Source organism: Equus asinus, chromosome X (assembly GCF_041296235.1).
Source record: "Equus asinus isolate D_3611 breed Donkey chromosome X, EquAss-T2T_v2, whole genome shotgun sequence".
Lineage (NCBI taxonomy): Eukaryota > Metazoa > Chordata > Mammalia > Perissodactyla > Equidae > Equus > Equus asinus.
Window position 1 is genome coordinate 50,974,512 of NC_091820.1, and position 18,798 is coordinate 50,993,309.

Here is an 18,798-nt window from a genome sequence, read left to right on the forward strand (position 1 = left end):
TACAACAAAAACAAAGCAATGTAAAAGAACAATAAAAGTAAAAGATGGCACTTTGGCAAGACTAATCTAGAAAGAGCAAGGGGGAAGGATGATGACAGAAACAATATATACAACAAAAAAGGGGATGTAAGTACTACCACAATGCAAATTCTTAAAAAGGTATTATGGGTAACTATATGTTAACACATTTGATAATCTATAATAAATTGATAACTTTCTAGGAAATGCAAAAATGCCAAAATTAGCAAAAAGAGAGAGAGAAACTACCTAGACCAATAAGTATTTAAGAAATTAAAGCTGTGGTCAAAGATTTACCCTGAAAAACCAATCGACCCCAAATGCTTTACATGTCAGTTCTACCAAACGTTTAAAAGACAATTCATTCCTATGTCATATACATGTCTCTAGAAAATAGACAAAGAGAGAAAGTTGCTCAGTTCCTTTTTTAAAAATTGAGATATAATTCACTGCTCAGCTCGTTTTATGAGGCTAGTAAAAGTGTGGTTCTAAGACCAGATAAGGATAATTCAAGGAAAGAAAATATGGACATAGATGCAAAAATTCTACCTAAAATGTTAGCTGGCTAAATCCAACATAGTATTCAAAGGTACATTTCATGATCAGGTAGGATTTAACCCAGAAATACAACATCTGATGGTGTTCAACATCAGAAAATCTCCAAGTGTAATTTGTTACATTGACCAACTAAATGAGAAAACTTATGTTTCTCCAATCAATGTAGAAAAAGGACTTTATAAAGTCTAATTCCTACTTTTGATAAAAATTCTTAGCTAACTAGAGACAGAAAGGAACTTCCTCAATCTGGAAATGATACATACTAACAATGTAGAACAAACATTATACTCAATTGTGTTAGCTATCTATTGCCCTGTGACAAATTACCACAAGTTCAGCAGCTTAAAACAACACACATTTGTTATCTCGCAGCTTCTGTGGGTCAGGAGTCTGGACATGACTTAACTGGGTCCTCTGCTTAGGTTCTCACAAGGCTGAGTCAAGGTGCCTTCTGGGCTGCAGTCTCATCTGGAAGTGTGAATGAAGAAGAATCCACTACAGAATTCATTCTCTTGTGACTTTAGGACTGAGGGCCCAGGCTTCATTCTGGCTGTTGGCTGGAGGCCTCCCACAGCTCCTAGAGGCCCGCCCACAGCTCTTTGCAACGTGGGCTTCCTCAACATGACCACTTCATCAAGCCAGCAAGGACAGTCTCTAGGGCAAGTTTGCTAGCAAGACATAAAATAATCACAGGAGTGACATCCTATTGCCTTTGACATATCCTACTGATTAAAAGAAAGTCGGAGTTCTTGCCCATACTCAAGGGGAGAGGATTACACAAATCCTGGTGAACACCAGGAGGCAAGGATCATGAGGTGCCATCTTAGAGTCTGTCTATCACAGTAATGGATAAACTTTAGATGCACTTACTTTAAGATCAGAAATGAGAGAAAGATGCCCTCTATCACTACTGTCATTTACTGTATGATTGGACATCCTGGCCAAAGCAGAAAGAAGGGGAAAAAAGTAATACAAGGTAGAAGGATCATAAGAGAGAACATAAAGTTGCCTTTATACAGATGATATGATCATTGACCTAGGAAAAAACAAGAAATAACAGACAACTAACAAGAAAATTCAGTGAAACCCACAGACACAAGGTCACACCCTCAGAACTCTCCCCCTCAGACAAACGGACAAACTCAATAGAATTCTTTTCTACAATTCAGAATAGCAACAAAAGTAGCTAGGATGTTAACCAGGAATACGCAGGACCTCTGTGGACAGGATGTTAAAGCTCTAATAAAGGGCATAAAGATGATCGGAATAGATGAAGACATCTCATGCTCTTAGATGAAATGAATCAATGTTATAAAGACGTGGTATTAGTTGTCTATTGCTGTTATAACAAATTACCACAAACTTAGTGCCTAAACAATACACACTTATTATCTCACAGTTCTGTAGTTCAAAGGTCCAAAATGAGTCTCCCTGGGATAAAATCAAGGCGTCAGGCAGGGCCATGTTCTTTCCTGAAGGTTCTAGGGAAGAATCCACTTCCTTGCACTTTTCAGGTTCTAGAGGTCGTCCACATTCCTTGGCTCATGGCCTTCCTCCATCTTCAAAGCCTGCAACAGCAGGTCAAGTTCTTCCCACATTACATCACTTGGACTTCCTCTTCTGCCTCCCTCTTCTACTTTAAAGGACCATTGTGATTGTATTGGGCCACCTGGATACTCCAGGATAATCTATTTTAAGATCAGCTGATTAAGAGCCTTAATTCCCCTTTGCCATGTAACTAACATAGTCACAGTTTCCAAGGACAAGAAGATAGACATCTTTGGGGGGGGGGCATTATTCTGCCTACAGATGTCAATTCTCTCCCCAATTAATCTATAATTTCACTGCATTCCTAAACAAAATTACAATTGGATTCTTTGTGAGACTCAACAAACTTATTCTAAAATTATGAAAGAATAAAGGCTTATGAATAGCTAAAACAACCTTTAAAACAAGAGTAAAGTGGGGGAAATCACCCATGCAAACCCATAATAATAAAGCTAGTATGGCATTATGGCAAGAAGAGACAAACAGAAGAGAAAGTGCAGACACAGAACCATCTCTACATGAGAAGTTAATATGATACCATCACAAATTGATGGTAAAAGATGGATTTATCAGTAGATAGGGTTGAGAAAACTAGCTCACTGTGTAGAGAAAAGTAAAACTGGAATCCTACTTAACATTCCATAAAAAAAAGTGGGCGCCAGATGGGTTAAATATCAAAGTGTAAAAGGTAAAACCATAACGATAATAGGAAAGATTATAAAAGATTATCTCTGATTCTTAGGAACAGGAAAGGATATCCTTAAACTTCAAAAGCACAAACCATAAAGCTAAAAAAAAAAAAATAGCAGGAATTGGATTGACATCAAAATTAAGGTATTCTATTCAATAGTGGACACTAAAGACAAAGATAATAGACAGATGAAACACTTGGAGAAGGTATTTGCAATTTCTAAAATTGACTAGTGAGCAATACCTAAATATACAAAAAAGATTCACACATTAAAAAGAAACAAAACAGGCACCCCAGTAGAAAAGTGGGAAAAGGACATGAACATGCAAGGAGAAGAAGACAAGGAGGAGGAGAGGGGGAAGAGGACAGAGGGAGAGAGGGGAGAAGAGGAATCCGAGGGGGAGAGAGAGGGAAGGGGGAGAAAGGAGGGAAGAGGACAGAAGAAAGGAGGAAGGAAGAGGAGGAAAAAGATAATGAGAAGGAGGAGAAAGAGGGGGAGAAGAAGAGCCAAAAGGCTAACAAGCCGTGAAGAGATGCTCAAACTCATAAGTAATTGGAGAAATGCCAATTAAAACAAAAATGAAATTTCATTTGATACATATTACACCGGCAAATATTAGAGATGTCATATATAACAAAGACTGGTGGAAGTGAGGGAACAGAGGTGCCCTCATTCACTACAGTGATGAAAGTGGAGACAGGGAGGGCCATTCAGTGGAGCAGGGCATACTATATGAAACCAGGCAATTTCACTCCTGTGTCTGTCTCCCCCAAAAATGCTCACGCAGATCCATACGGGGGTGTATATGAGGACTAATATTTTGGCGGCAAGAAGTAGGAGGCAATCTGTAAGTTCATCAGTGGAAGAGCAGAAAGGTAAATTGTGGGGAATATGAGTACCTCGCAACAGAAGTAACATAAGCAATATGGAGCAATCTTTAAAATAGTGCTGAGTAAAATCAGCAAGAAACAGGATGAGATGAGATATACAATACAATACCATGTGTAATAAAATTAATTAAATTAAAAAGACATGCATATAAAACAAAACAATAACCTTTTGCAGGAACACAAAGAAACAAAAAGATGCATATTAAATGGTGACAAAAGAAGATATAGAGATAGATTGGATAGGTGGGTGGATGGAAGATAGATAGATGATTGGTGATGAGATAGATAGATATAGATAGATAGATAGATAGATAGATAGATAGAGTGGGGAATAGATGCTATTGCACTAGGCAGGGCAAGATATGATGGAGATTTGGTTGTTAATGGAGGATGGTAATAGTGGAGGCAGGAGAAATGGAGGATTGGGGAATATCTTGAAGGTAGAACTCACAAGATGTGTTAATAGTTGGGTGTGAGGCAAAGAAAAGAGAAAAGGATAGCTCCTAGATTTTTAGCCTGAGTAACTGGGTAGATTTACTGAGATGAGGTTCTGGCTGCAGATATAAATTTGGAAATCATAGAGAAAGAGCTGGTATTTAAAGATATTAGGTGGGAGGAGATTAGCAAGGGAATGACTCTGGATAAAAAAGAGATCCAAAGACAAGACCCTTTGTCACTTGAATAATGAAAGGTCAAAGAGATGAGAAAGAGGGGCCGACCCCGTGGCTGAATGCTTAATTTCGCATGCTCTGCCTCGGTGGCCTGGCGTTCGCCAGTTCGGATCCTGGGTGCGGACCTATGCACCGCTCATCAAGCCATGCTGTGGCAGCATCCCATATAGAAGACCTAGAAGGACTTACAACTAGGATATACAACCATGTCCTGTGGCTTTGGGGAGAAAAAAATTTTAAAAAAGAGGAAGATTGGCAACAGGTGTTAGCTCAGGGCCAACTTTCCTCACCACCACCACCAACAACAAAAGCACACCTTAAGAAAAAGAGAGAGACGAGAAAGAGGAATCAGCAAAGAAAAAGAAGAAGGGGCATTCAGTAAGGTAAGAGAAAAGAAAACAGGAGGGTCGAGTCCTGGAAGCCAAGTGAAGAGACTTTCAAGGAGGAGGGAATGAGCTTTGGTGTCAATTACTGCTGAGAGGTAGGATGAGATGAAGACTGAGAACTGACCATGGGATGTGGCAGGGTGGAGGTCACATGGGCGGAGGCCTTGCATTGGCGTACAGACATTCACCAGCTTCTTTGAAAGACACTGTGTGGTTGTACAAAAGAAGATGCTATGCGGCCAGGCTCAGGATGGGCCAGCAAGACTATATTCTGCCCATCATTTTCCCTTTCAGCTACCTGGACCCTGACAACTGCTGCAGGGTTGGGAGCAGGGAAGGAAGAGAGCTTCCTTCTGGCTCTGTTTACTGGGAGACCTCCTCTTCTGTAGTGGGTTCACTTATGACCTCTTGCCATGTGGGCCACTAACTAGCCTCTCTGACGTTTCAGATCATCTTGGAGTAAACAAACAAACGAAAGAGAGGAGGCATGGAAATCAGCCCAGCTTTACCTACTCAGGCTGAGTCTGAAAGAAATTGGTGGGAACTCCAAAGAAATCAGGCTGCCCCCGCTCCCAGCCTGCTTCTGTTGTCTTTCCAACCCATAGCTGCCCTTCGCCTCAGAGGGAGCAATCCATGACTGAGTCACTGGTCCAGCCCGGTAGGGTTGGCTGATGAACTGTTGGAGGCACCTTCAGGGCAGGAGGAAAGTCAGGAGACGGTGGAAGGAGCAGAGCCCGAGGTAGGCCCAACTGTTCCTGGTCTTTGCTGCCATCACCTGCCACCCTCAGCAGGGCACATTTTCCTTCATGGTTCCCCTGCTTCTCCCCATCCTGACAGACATCCTCTCCATGAGGATGTTGGAACAGCAGGGTTCTCCTGGTCCCCAGATTCTACTGCCAGGTCACACATGCAGATGGCCTCGGGTGGTGTGGGGAGGGAAGATTCCAACCTGCAGGGGCTTAGTTTTCAAAGACAGTATTGGCTTGACCTACTGTGCAATCTGGAAAAAGACCCAAACCCTAGGGATCCTGGATGCATAGCCACATCCAGCTTAGCTGTGACCCTGACTGACTCCTTGGAACCTCTTTCACTCCATGGAGACAACCCTCAGGTGGGATGTACACTAGGTTTTGGAAGTCAGCGTCACATAAAGAAGAGCTATGAGACTGAGTATATGCAAAGACCTAAGAACTCAAATAGTGATCAGGAGAACAATATTGTTAAAGCAGAAAACTGTAAGAGTGTCATCCATCAGGTGAAACAATCCCTCGTTTCCCTTTAGTGATTTATGGTTTACAAAACACTTCCCACGCTGGATCTCATTTGCTTCATAGCAACCTTGTGAAGGCCCATGTATGATCCTACCAGGCAGCCAGCAGAGTCTCAGTGAGGGCATTGGACTTGCCCAAGGGGCCAGGCAGTTAGGCCAAGGGGCAAAGTGGAGCCTCATGCTGACTCACAGTCCAGCTCTCTCGCCAGTATACTGCATTGTAGTGGTCACTTCTGTGTGGTTCTGAAGGCTTATTCTGAAGCGAGGCCCGCCAAACCCTAGGGATTTTTGTTTTTCAGGAGCCTGTTTCACTGTGAGATGTGCTCCATCTCAGCCTGGAAAGCTCCCAGATTTGTCATGTGCCCTGTAATTTCCTGAATTTGTATTAATTTCTGTGGTACTTGACTAGGCTGAAGGATATGTTTCTAGATGGAGTATTTGGAAGCGAATTTTGTTTTGAACCACATTTGCTATTTTCCTCAACACTCTGGTGCAACTGATGAGTCTAAAAATCAGCAGCGAAGCCACAAAATATGCTGAGCGGTGCCCAGGGTGACGTGAGTGTCTCATTGATTCCAATGACAGAGTCTTCATGTCTCAAATGCTCTGCAGAAACTCTTGGAGAACATGGTCTGCACCTCCTATACACCTCAGCTAAACACCTGAACGCTGTGCAACGTCTGTACCAGGGAAGAACAAAAACTAACATTCTGCATTCTACTTATGCTTGTGCTTCTGTTCTCAGGGTTAGTCCCTTGCCTATTTAAACAGAAGCTATGCCTTCTCAGTGACCGTTGGTAAACGAGAGTAGGTTGGGGGTATACAAGTGTTACCAGGGAGCTAGATTTAGCCGGCACTTTTATTTGCTCATACAGAAGACTTTACTTAAACTAACAAACTAAGCTTAACAACAGAAATATCAAAGGAAGCACAGGTCTCGAATACGTACTCTTTTAGTGATAATATACAGTTTCAAAATCATTTTGCATTCTGTAAAAGTCCCAATAAATAGAAGTATCAGTGACAACAGTTTGTGTTTTCTTCTAACTTAGCTTATGGCCCAGTTTATGGCCAAGAGCTTGCCTACCCAACAGGTACTTTCTTCACCTAAGTCAGTTGGTTTGAAAGCAACCATTACAACTGTTTTTCATTCTTCATCATTTGAACCACATAACCACACACCCAAGTCCCTGTATCTTGTCTCTCCTATCAGTATGCAGTGAGATTTTAAAAGTGAACAGTGTAGTACGGCTTTTCCATTCAAGGGTCCAATTTATTTTCCTAGCACTAGCTATGAGGAGGTGGCATAATTCAGTTCTGTGTACCATATGGCTTGCCTCCATCCTGATGCCCCCCCATCCTCATATTCATTTATCATTTTCTTCTATGAGATAATAATCCCTTATGTTTGTATGTGTGCTTTACAAGGTGCTTTCATGTTCATTCTCCTGTTTGATCCTCACAACAAACCCATGAGGTAAATGCAGCAGTTATTGTTATTTCTACCGCAGAGGATAAGAAACTGAGGTCCAGAGAGGTTCAGGGATTTGCCCACGGGCACACTGCTATAATGTGGCTGGAATGAGACTGAGCCCAGTTTTCCTGACTCTAAGAGCAGAAGGAAGGGGGCTCTTCCACTCACAGATGCAGCCATATCAGATTCTTTCCTCAAAGGCCATAAGGCTATTCCTCGGTGGATCAGTAGCCACGCTTCTTCCACTCTTCCACTGCACAGGGCAGGAGAAGCCGGACAGAGCTTTACCATTCCCTGACACAGACGTGGAGTCTGCTCTCTTCCCACGGTGCCCTCTAGCAGTGTGCCCTCTCACTGCTTCCCTGCCCTCCCCCTGATTCTGGCCTCTTCAGACTCTGCACAACATTACAGCTCCCATTCTCCTGGTCTGAGGGCCAGGCAAAGTACCTGTGTGAGCTACGTACGAGGACTGCTTTCCCTGACAGAGACACTTGCTGCCCCGGCCAGTTGTAAACTGGAGTCCAGTTTAGGGCTCCAGGGAGGGCAGCCAGAGCCAAGTAAGGCTGTGGTGGAAGGACATTGTTATCTGGAAAGGCTGCCTGCCGTGTTATTCTGTCCACATTATGGAGCGAGTTCATCTCAGCTAATCCCTACTCAAGGAGAAGCCTGTCCAAAACTTCTCATCAAAATCTGTTTGCGACCTTGATTTACACAGTACTGCCTAATTTGGGGCCATTCCCAGTCACATTCAAGTGTGCTTAATTCTCAAGCAGTCTGTTGGAATGGGAAAAGTGTGGAGCTCAGCATCAGAAACCAGGAATGGAATCCCAACTCAGTCATCTACTGGCTGTGTGACCTGGGGCAAGCGTCTTCACCTCTCAGCAGCTCACTTCCCGGCAGCTCAGATTCCTAAGACTCTTCCATCTTCCACCAATAAGTCCTTTTATTTGGTCTTAAGATGCCATGTTAAAGATCGCCAGAGAAGGAAAAGCAGACTGTGCATAGTATTTTCATCTTTTTCGGTCGTCAGCAACACTATTTGGGTAAATTAAGGAGAAATTGTCCCACCCCCACCACCACATACACACCAAAAAGAAATAAAAGATGAAAGAGCTTCCACTTTTTATAAAAGTTCAAAGTTGGGCTTGAAGCTCACTCAGTCTTTCCTCAAATATTTCTTGCACACATATGATAAGCCTAGGACTGTGTTAGGCTCTGTGGAAGATACCAAGATTGGGAACACGGTGTTCCTGGTTTCAAGACAAAGGTAAGAAGGAGGGAAGGAGGGAGGGAGGGCAGACAGACTTATTTAGTACCTACTATATGCCAGACAGTGTGCTGAGTAATTCAAATACATTATCTCCATTCATCTTCACTCTGACTCTATGAGATAGGTGCTATGATCCCATTTTATAGGCGAAGAAACAGGCTCGGAAGAGCAAGTAATGTGTCAATTTGTCGTGAAGCCGTGCTTTGAACTCCAGGATGTCTGGCTCCAATGTCCCTACTCTTTCCACCATTACCTTTTGTTTACAGTCTGGTGATGGGGGTGGCTAATACATGGGTACAAACACCTCTATTACAAGGTGGAAAAAATGTGCATCATATGAGGGGTGCCAGAGGAAAGGCTGCGGGACACGGAGTAAAGGTATATGAGTGAAGACTTCATGGAAGAGGTAACATTCAAACTTGTGTTTGAAGGATTGTGTAGGCAGAGACTGCTGGCTGCCTACCCAGTACCTAGATTGCCTCATTCCTTAGTAACAGGGCCATTATTTATCCCTTGAGGCAATGTGCCCTGCTGAAAGATTGTATTCCTCAGCCTCACTTGAAGCTAGGAATGTCCAAAGAGATGTATGCAGAAGATTGTTGAGTGGGACTTCTGAGAAATCTCTCTAAGAGGGAGACAAACAGCTGGCATGTGCCCATTTTGCCCTTCCCTCTTCCCTTCCTCCTGCTTTCAGGCAGGGACTAGGACATGACGGACGTCCAGCAGATGACTCCAGCAGCCATCTTGGACCATGACACTTTCATAACAGTACATGAAGTGATTCGTCAATCTTTTTATGTGCCATCATTTAGTTAACCAGTCCCTTTTTATGGACACTGAAGTCCTTTTCCATTGTTTGCTATTATGAACAGTGCTGCAATGAATAACCTTGTACAAAGGGCATTTTTGAAGCAAGTCATTATATCTGTAAAAATAATTTCCTAGAAGCAGACCGCCTGGGTCAAAGTAATACATTTTAAACTTTGTCAGAGATTGTCAAAATGACCTGGATGGATATGTGCTAATTTTCACTATCACCAACAGTGTGTGAAATGAACAAGCCTTTTCTAAGCATTTACTACACATGCCAAACATTGCGTTAGATCTTGAGGAGATGCAGTCCCTGCACAGGGTATACACTGAAGAGGGGCTTTTAACTCAATCTGGGACTTCAAGAAAGCCTTCCTAGAGGCGTTGACACCTGAACTAAGTCTCAATTGATAAGGAGTTAGCCAGGGAAAGGGAGGGGGTAAAGGCATTTTAGGCAGAGTAAATGACTTGATATGTCTCCTATATTCCATTTATTCTATAGGCTGGCCCTTAATCAATCTCTTTCTTAATCAGTCTCTCTGTCTCTGTCTCTCTCCTCTCTCTCTCCTCCCTCCCCCACCTCGTAATTTATTTGTTGAAGTAACTGGGTGATTTGCCCTGTAGCATTTCCTACAGCCTGGATCTTGCATTCTTGTGGTGTATTTAACATGTTCCTCTGTCCTCCGCATGTCCTATAAATTGGTGGTTAAATTTAGAAGCTTGGTCAGATTCAAGTTCAACTTTATGGTGGTGTGCACTTCCATCAGGAGGCACAGAGTGTCTGATCGTCTCTCTTTCTGTGATGTTAGGCACCCCTGATGATCAATGCCTAGATCCACTAACTCATTAGGGCATGCAAAATGATTTTATTCAAATTCTTCCATTTCTTATTCATTTATTAGGTAGCATTCTTCTATAAATAAAACTTCTCTCATCTCACTATTTGGTTATCCAGCAGTACCACTCGTTTAGAAAAAGCAGGATAAATGCTTGATTCTTTCCTTTAATTTGCCACATTTAAACATTTGATTTGTTTAATTCTTTGCAGCTCTGATCCTTATTGTCACTCACATTGCCCCATCTTTGGCCAGTGAGAGCCTCTTCAGGTTGGCTCCCGAGTCCTTTTGACAGAACCCTAGCAGTCTCTGAAAATTTCCCTGCTGTGGCATATGATAAGATGTTGCCGGTCCATTTTGTAAGTTTTCAGACCCAGACCTGGAGTCATCCATTTCTCCAAGGAGTCTTGTTCCCTTTTAGTGGAAAATAGTAGTTGAAGACCACAACTTGGGTGCGAGTGATACTCATTGCTACTGGATAGAACACGGTTTCTGATCATTTGCTATAATTGCAGCTCTGTCTGTCTTTTGGGCATATCTCAGCAGAGATTTACAGTCAAAGTATTTTGTGGTAAGGTCACTTGGAATAGTTTCGTTCTCTGGGTTTTGCCACCAAACTGGATACACATTTAAGTTCATATGTTTATTCTAAGCTCTTAGATATTGTTTAAAGTTTTTTTTTTAAGTTTAATTTCGTATTGTGATTATATGAAATTTTTATATAGCCTAAATTCAAATCCATAAAAAGTCTACCATCTATCCCTGTCCTCTCCACCCTATTCTCCACCTCCATTTGTTGGCAATCTTTTTTTTTAGATGTTATGGATTATCCTCCTATTATTAATTTTTAAAATATAAGCATATATATGGCTGTTACATATATTATATATTATTATATGTATAATCTAATTATTATATATAAATAATCTAGTATGCACATATAATAATACATAATCTTATATATAAGCTATGTACACAGTATATTATACGCAATATTATACATATATAATACATTAGATATATTAATATATGTTGTATATATTATATACTATATAACATATAACATAGTATGTAATTATGATAATATGTTATTTGTTATATATAACATATATATTACACATATATATTTATGCTTATATTCCTATCCCTTCACCCTTTTCTTAGATAAATGGTAGCATACTAGACGCAGTGTTTTGCACCTTGTTTTTTCTACTGAATGATATATATTGGAAATCACTCCATGGTAGTGTGTAAGGATGCCCCTCGTGTTTTCTTTAACGTGCAATAATACTATGCTGCACGGATGTGATTTTGGTTTTTCCCCAATCTACTATTTGAGGAAGAGCATCTCAGTGTAACTTTACTTTGCCTTCACTTTCTTACGAGCGGGGTTGAGCTAGATGCATTTCTTTTCCTGTGAACTGTCTGACCGTATCTCGAGCCTATTTTTCTATAAGCTTGTTTGTACTTTTTTTCACTGGTTTTAGAGTTTCTACTTTTATGTTAAATATGTTAACCCTTGGTCTATGGAAAAAGTTGTAAATATTTTCCCAGTTTGTCGCCAGACCTAATTTTCTTTATGGGGACTTTGTCATGCAAAGATTTTAAATTGTATTATTGTATAATCATTTCTTTATTATTTCTAAAAGTTTTTTAGTGGACTCTTTAGGGTTTTCTAGACATAAAATCATGTCATCTGCAAAGAGTGACAGTTTCACTTCTTCTTTTCCAATGTGGATCCCTTTTATTTCTTTTTCTTGCCTGATTGCTCTGGCTAGGACTTCCAATACTATGTTAAATAAGAGTGGTGACAGTGGGCATCCTTGTCTGGTTCCTGTTCTTAGAGGGATAGCTTTCAGTTTTTCTCCATTGAGAATGATATTTGCTGTGAGTTTGTCATATATGGCCTTTATTATATAATCAAATCTAAACGCCCTTCCTCTTTTGGATTCTGAATTTTGAGTATATTTGGGAAAGATTTCCCCACACCCATGTTATAACATAACATGAATTATATAACAGGAATTCATATAGGCTTTCTACTGATAATCATATGATTTCAAATTTCTACATTTAAATAGCTGATCCATTTGGAATTTTTATCATGCAATGGATCAAATTGTATCCTTTTCCAAATAACTATGCAGTTATCCCAATAACGTTTATTAGGAAGTCCACATTTCTCCAATGAGTCGAGAGCTATTTTAATTGTATACTAAATTCACATATCTGATTGAGTCTCTCTCTTTGGTTTTTCTATTTTGTTCCATTGGTCTGTTTGCCCAGTCATACACCGATACCTCATTTTAAATACCTCTATTTTTAAATACCTGGTAGTGGTAGCCACCCTCCTCCCCTGACCTTGCACTCTTTTTTTGTTTTTCAGTATTTTTCTGGCTATTCTTGCTTGTATGTTTTTTCAGATGTATGCTGTTGAGCTGTCCTATACAACAGCATATGTGTTGGGATAACTGGATTTGAATAAACGGGAACAAATCTACTTTTTTGCCTTTCAGAAGTGATTTCTGTAGGTTAGTTTTATCACCTACACAATGACTTCTCCTTTGTCCATAATTACACTCTTGATTTTGGAAGTCGTTTTATATGGGAGCCCACATATGCAAAGCGTTAAGAACACATGAACGATATTTTGATGCTGAGAATTGTCTCAGTGTGAAACAATCCCCTTTTCCCTTTTAGTGCCTTACAGTGCACAAACAATTTCCCCGTGAAGTATCTCAACGAATGAAGAAAAGCATTTGATAAAATTCCATACCAATTCATGATTAATTAGCAAACTAGTAATAGAAGGAAACTTCTTTCATTGAATAAAGGGTATCTTCTTAAAACCTACAGCATGTATCATTTTTAATGGTTAAACATTAGAAGCATTCCTTTTAAAATGAAGCATAAGGCTAGGATACTTGTTACCACTGTCTCTATTCAACATTGTTCTTGGGGTCCTAACCAGCACAGTAAGGCAAAAACTATGGATAGGGTTGGGAAAGGAACAGCCCCCAGCTGTTTTTTACTTTTTTAAATGGATGCTATGTGATTGACTAGATAGAAAACCAAAGGTAATCTATAGATTATATATATTATCAAGAGAACTAATGAAGGGTCAGCATGTTTGCTGGATATAGAATCAATATACAAAATTCAAGTTTTTTCTCACGCACCAGCAAGAAACAGATAATGTAGTTTTAAAGACTCTAACACATACGGAAGCAAACTCTATAAGGTCTCTAGATATAAATCTATCAAAGGATGTGCATGATCTTTACTGAGAAAATTACAAAACTTTAATAAAAACTATAAAACTTCACTGAAATATAATAGGGAAGACCCAAATAAATGGGGAATACACCATGCTCACGGATAGGAAGATTCAATCTTGTAAAAATGTTAATTATCCCAAAGTTAATCTCCACATTCGATGTCATTTCAGAAAAAAAAAAACCTCATTTATTTTCATGGAAAATGGGACTTATCAGGCAGATTTTGATATTTATACAGGAGAGCAAAGGGCTTAGCATATCCAAAACACTGTGGTAGATGAAAGACAGCTGCAAAGTCCTTTATACCTCTGCTGTTGGGAGGTGGGTCTATGTCCCCTCCCCTTGAATCTGGGCTGTTGTGTGATTCCTTTGACTAATGGAAGTGATGTTATACTCATTCTGGGCTTAAACTTTAAGAGGGCGTATGGCTTCTTAAACTTTAAGAGTGTCTCTTGGAGCCCTGAGTAAGATTGCCGGGTAAAATATAGGTCGTCCAGTTAAATTTGAATTTCAGAAAAACAGCAAATAAATTTTAGCATGAGTATGTTGCAAATCTTGTGTGGACATACTTATACTAAAAAATATTTGTTGTTTATGTGAATAGCAATTTTTTTTCTGGAGATTCCCTATTTTTATTTGCTAAACCTGGCAACTCTCACCCTGGGCCACCACGTCAAAATTCTGACTATTCTGTTGGAGAAACCGGTGGGCTGGCCCTGGGGCTACATGGAAAGGGACAGGGACTCAGTTGAGCCCAGCCCTCCACAGGTCTCCTCCAAGGCACCAGACATATGAATGAAGCTATCTTGGACCCTCCAGTGCAGCCTAACTACCAACAGAATACCACTGAGTGACCCCAGTCAACATCAATAGAGCAAAGGAATTGGCCACACGAGCCCTGCTCAAATGACTCACTCACTAAGTCAATGGAGATAATAAAAGTTGTTGTTTTAAGCCACTAAGTTTTGGAGTGCTTTTTTATGCAGCAAGAGATAACTAAAACAACACCCATGAAGAAGATCAAAGTGGGAAGACTTGCTCTATTAGATAATCAACATTTAGTTTAAACGTATAGTAATTAAGGTAGCGGAGTATTGTTTAAGAATAGACAGAGAGACCAATGGAACAGAATAGGGAGCCCAGAACCAATGCATTGCACACATGGACCATTAATACATGACAGAAGTGGCATTGAAGAACGGTGGGGAGGTGATGGAGTTTCCACTAAATGATGCCAAGACAATTTCTCTATGGCAAGAACATAAAATTGAAACTCTACTTCCCAGAACACACACACACACACACACACACACACACACACACACACACCCACACCCCAAGTACAGATCTAAATATGAAAAGACAAACTTTAAAGATTTTAGAGCAAAATATAGGAAACTACCGTCCTGACTTCCAGGTGAGGAAAGAACTACTTAAACGAGAAATAAAAACTACAAGGCATATAGAGGAGAAGATTGATAAATTCAACAACCTTAAAATCAAAACTTTCTGTGCTGGAAAATGAAAAAAGTCCCAGGACACTCCATAGACTGGAAGAAGATATTTCCAATACACATAGCCAACAAAAGACTAGTATCCAGAATGCTAAAAATTAATGCAAATCAATAAAAAAAAATTCAGTGCAATAGAAAAATGGACAACTGAAATGGATAGGCAATTAAGAGAGGAAGAATCATGAATGTCCAATAAATATAAGAAAGATACCCAAACTCAGTAGTAATCAGGGAAAGGCACATTAAAACCATAGTGCATTAACCTCGCACCCTGCTGGGTTGGCAAGCATTGAAAAGTCCTGGAACACCACATACGGTGAGGATGTTCAGAAAATGGGTATTCTCAGACACTGCTGGTTGGAGTACATAACGGTAAGCCAATTGGGAGAGCAGCCTGGCATCATCTAGTGAAGTTGGCAATGCCCTAGAGAAACTCTTGCACATGTGTACAAGAAGACACGTGCAAAGATGTTGAGAGCAGCATTGTTTGAAATGGTGAAAGAATTGGAAACAATGTAAGTATCCACCAACAGAGGAACCGAACTGGATGAATAAATTGCCATATAGTCACTTGATGGGTTACCATACAGCAGTCAAAATGAATGAATCAGAGCTACTCTTAAAAGCAGAGACAGATCCCACAAGCATAATGTTGAGTAAGAAAAACAAGTTCCAACACTTATTTCAAATTATACAACTTATATAAAAATTTTAAAGATGCGCCATTGTTGCTCTGTTGGTAACCGGAGTCAAGACCCAATATGGTCTAGGAGATGAAATGGAGAATGATAGTAGGGAAGGAAAGGGTTATAATCATATGGAACTATAGGAGTTTTTGAAGCTATCATATAAAGTTTGGGAAATATTTGTAGAAATATATTTGGAGGTTTTCTTGACTAAGGAGGTTGAAGTATAATTTTGGATTTGACTGAGCTTAATGGCATGGGCACCATTATTAGAAATTCTGTATTAAAAGTACTAGTCCAGGCATTGGCCGTCAGCTCTTAAACTTTTTTGGGTTGGCCAGTGCAAGCTTGGATACAAGGTTAACTCATACTACAAGTTGCAAAAGGCTCAAAATCCCTTGGTACAATGTAGAAAAAGAAAATAAAAGATTTAGGGAGACCAGAATGCTGGATAGGATTTATGTTGCAAGTCCTTCCTGCCTTCTCCTAACAAGATTTGAATTACCCTCTTCACCCAAGACCTTGAGGAAGTTGTTGAAGGAAGTACTAGAATCTTAAAAAAACAAACAAACAGGGGCTGGCCCCGTGGCCGAGTGGTTGAGTTCGCGCGCTCCGCTGCAGACGGCCCAGTGTTTCGTTGGTTCGAATCCTGGGCGCCGACATGGCGCTGCTCATCGGACCACGCTGAGGTGGCGTCCCACATGCCACAACTGGAGGAACCCACAACGAAGAATACACAACTATGTACCGGGGGGCGTTGGGGAGAAAAAGGAAAAAATAAAATCTTTAAAACAAACAAACAAAAAGCTACAGGCTATTGTGGGAATAGAAGGATCCCAAGGTTTCAGAGCCCATATGGCAGGACTTAACTGCCACAAAGAGCGATAATGAGCAGGAAAGTGGGTGTTGTGGTGAGGTCTCCGGCTTACATACATTGCTGGGGTTCCACTATGAATGAAATCAACAGGATGCTTAAGACCTTACAGATTTGTTGTTTATTTAACAACAAAAACAATAACAACAAAGACAACAACCGTTCTTCTCGATATGGTTGAACGGAAGTCTGGCTTGAGCCATACCAGAAAGCCATGGGTCCTCACCCAGTTCTCAGAGCATCATGACTGAAGGAGGGGCCTGATGCCCCTGAAGAAGTACTCGGCTAAAATATCACAAGCGCATCCTGTTCCTGTTACTCCTATGTATCTCTGAAGACAGATGGAGTCATTGACACAGGTAACTGAACCCTGGGGAAAGAAAAATACCCAAATGTGTGGACCTAGAATGCCATTGTGGTCAGAATGGAGGCTCATGGGGGGCAGGTGATAAATGGAGCTTTGACGCAAGTCCTCTTCGTGGCAGGCCACTGGGGCCACAAACTCAGCCTATGTTTTTGAGTATTTTTTCAGTAATAGGCACAAACCCATCAGTTCTCTGACATATGGACTATTATCGCAGGAAAAAACAAGTGGACGCTGCAACACATCCCTGAGGAATTGAGGACCACAGTAGTACCATCAAAAGCTTGAAAGTTGCAGGAGAGGTGCACGTCCGTCATGATCTGAACACTTTGTGACCTACCTAGCCATAAACTCAGAGGAGTCTTGTACCACTCCATCATCAAGTGAAAGAAGTGTGCACGCGACTGGACCAGAGCAAGCCTTGAGAGCACAAGTAAGTTGCACAAGCAAGTGATTCACACTCCCAGTGTGACTACTCTTGCAATACTCTCACTTCTCCCTCAACCTGAATTTACATCTATGGCCTCACAGGTAATTTCCTCTGACCATCCATTTCCCCAATTTGTCCAGTGAAGATGGCCAAAATATTAAAATATTTTGGTAGATTATTGTAAGCTCATTCATGCCATGACTCCAACTAAAACTGCCGTCCTAGGAGTAGGCTTTTTCCTGGAGTAAATTAACAAAACTCCAGGCCTCTGGTATGCAATATCACTCTGGAAAATATACTTTCTCTATTCAAATAAACAGAGAATACCATAAACAGTTCACCTGGTGGTGAGAAGAGCGTATTTTACCATCTTGCCTCAGAGATAGATCACCTCTGTGGTTCTGTGTCACACTTCAGATCGAAAGAACTTTGACTATCTCATCATTAAGAGGACACCATATTGGTCCACTACATTGATGACACTGCACTTCTGGAACAAGGACAGCAGGGAGTTACAGGTACCCTAGATACCTTAGTAAGACATATGTGTGTCAGAAGGCAGGAGAAAAATACTGGGAAACTAGAGGTGCCTGATACTTCAGGAAAATGTTTCTTTTGGTCCAGTGGTCAGGAATAACTTGGGCTGTCTCCTCCAAAGTGCTGGCTATCAATATAAAGATGGCAGAAGACTCGGTGGACCCCTTTGGATTTTGGATTCAGGAGTCTTGCTCAGACCCATTTACTGGATGGTTTGGTAGAGATGCCAGGTTTGAGCTATGCCCATAAGAAGAGAGTGCTCTCCAACTAGTCTAGACTTCAGTGCAAGTGGTCCTGCCACTTGGCCTTTATGACAGGACAGATTGCAATGATGAATAGAGCCTGTGACAAGGCCCCAATAGGAGGAGTTTTGAGCTCAAGACCCTAGGGTTTTGGCCAAAATCATGCCCTTCTCAACAAGTAACAATTTTCCTTTTGATAAACGGCCCTCTGTCGTGTATAAGACCCTAGGGGAGAGTGCATGCCTCACCATAGGCTAACAGGGACCACATGAATCAAGCTGCCAATCATGATTTGAATGTTCTTTGATCCACCTATTGATAAAGTGGGATATGCACTGCCACTCTATCAAGGAGAGTTTAAGCAGAAGGAAGGGAATAATAATGATTGGAGTGGAAATAAAAGAAAGAGACAAAAAAATAGAGAAAATCAACAAAACCAAAGATCGTTTC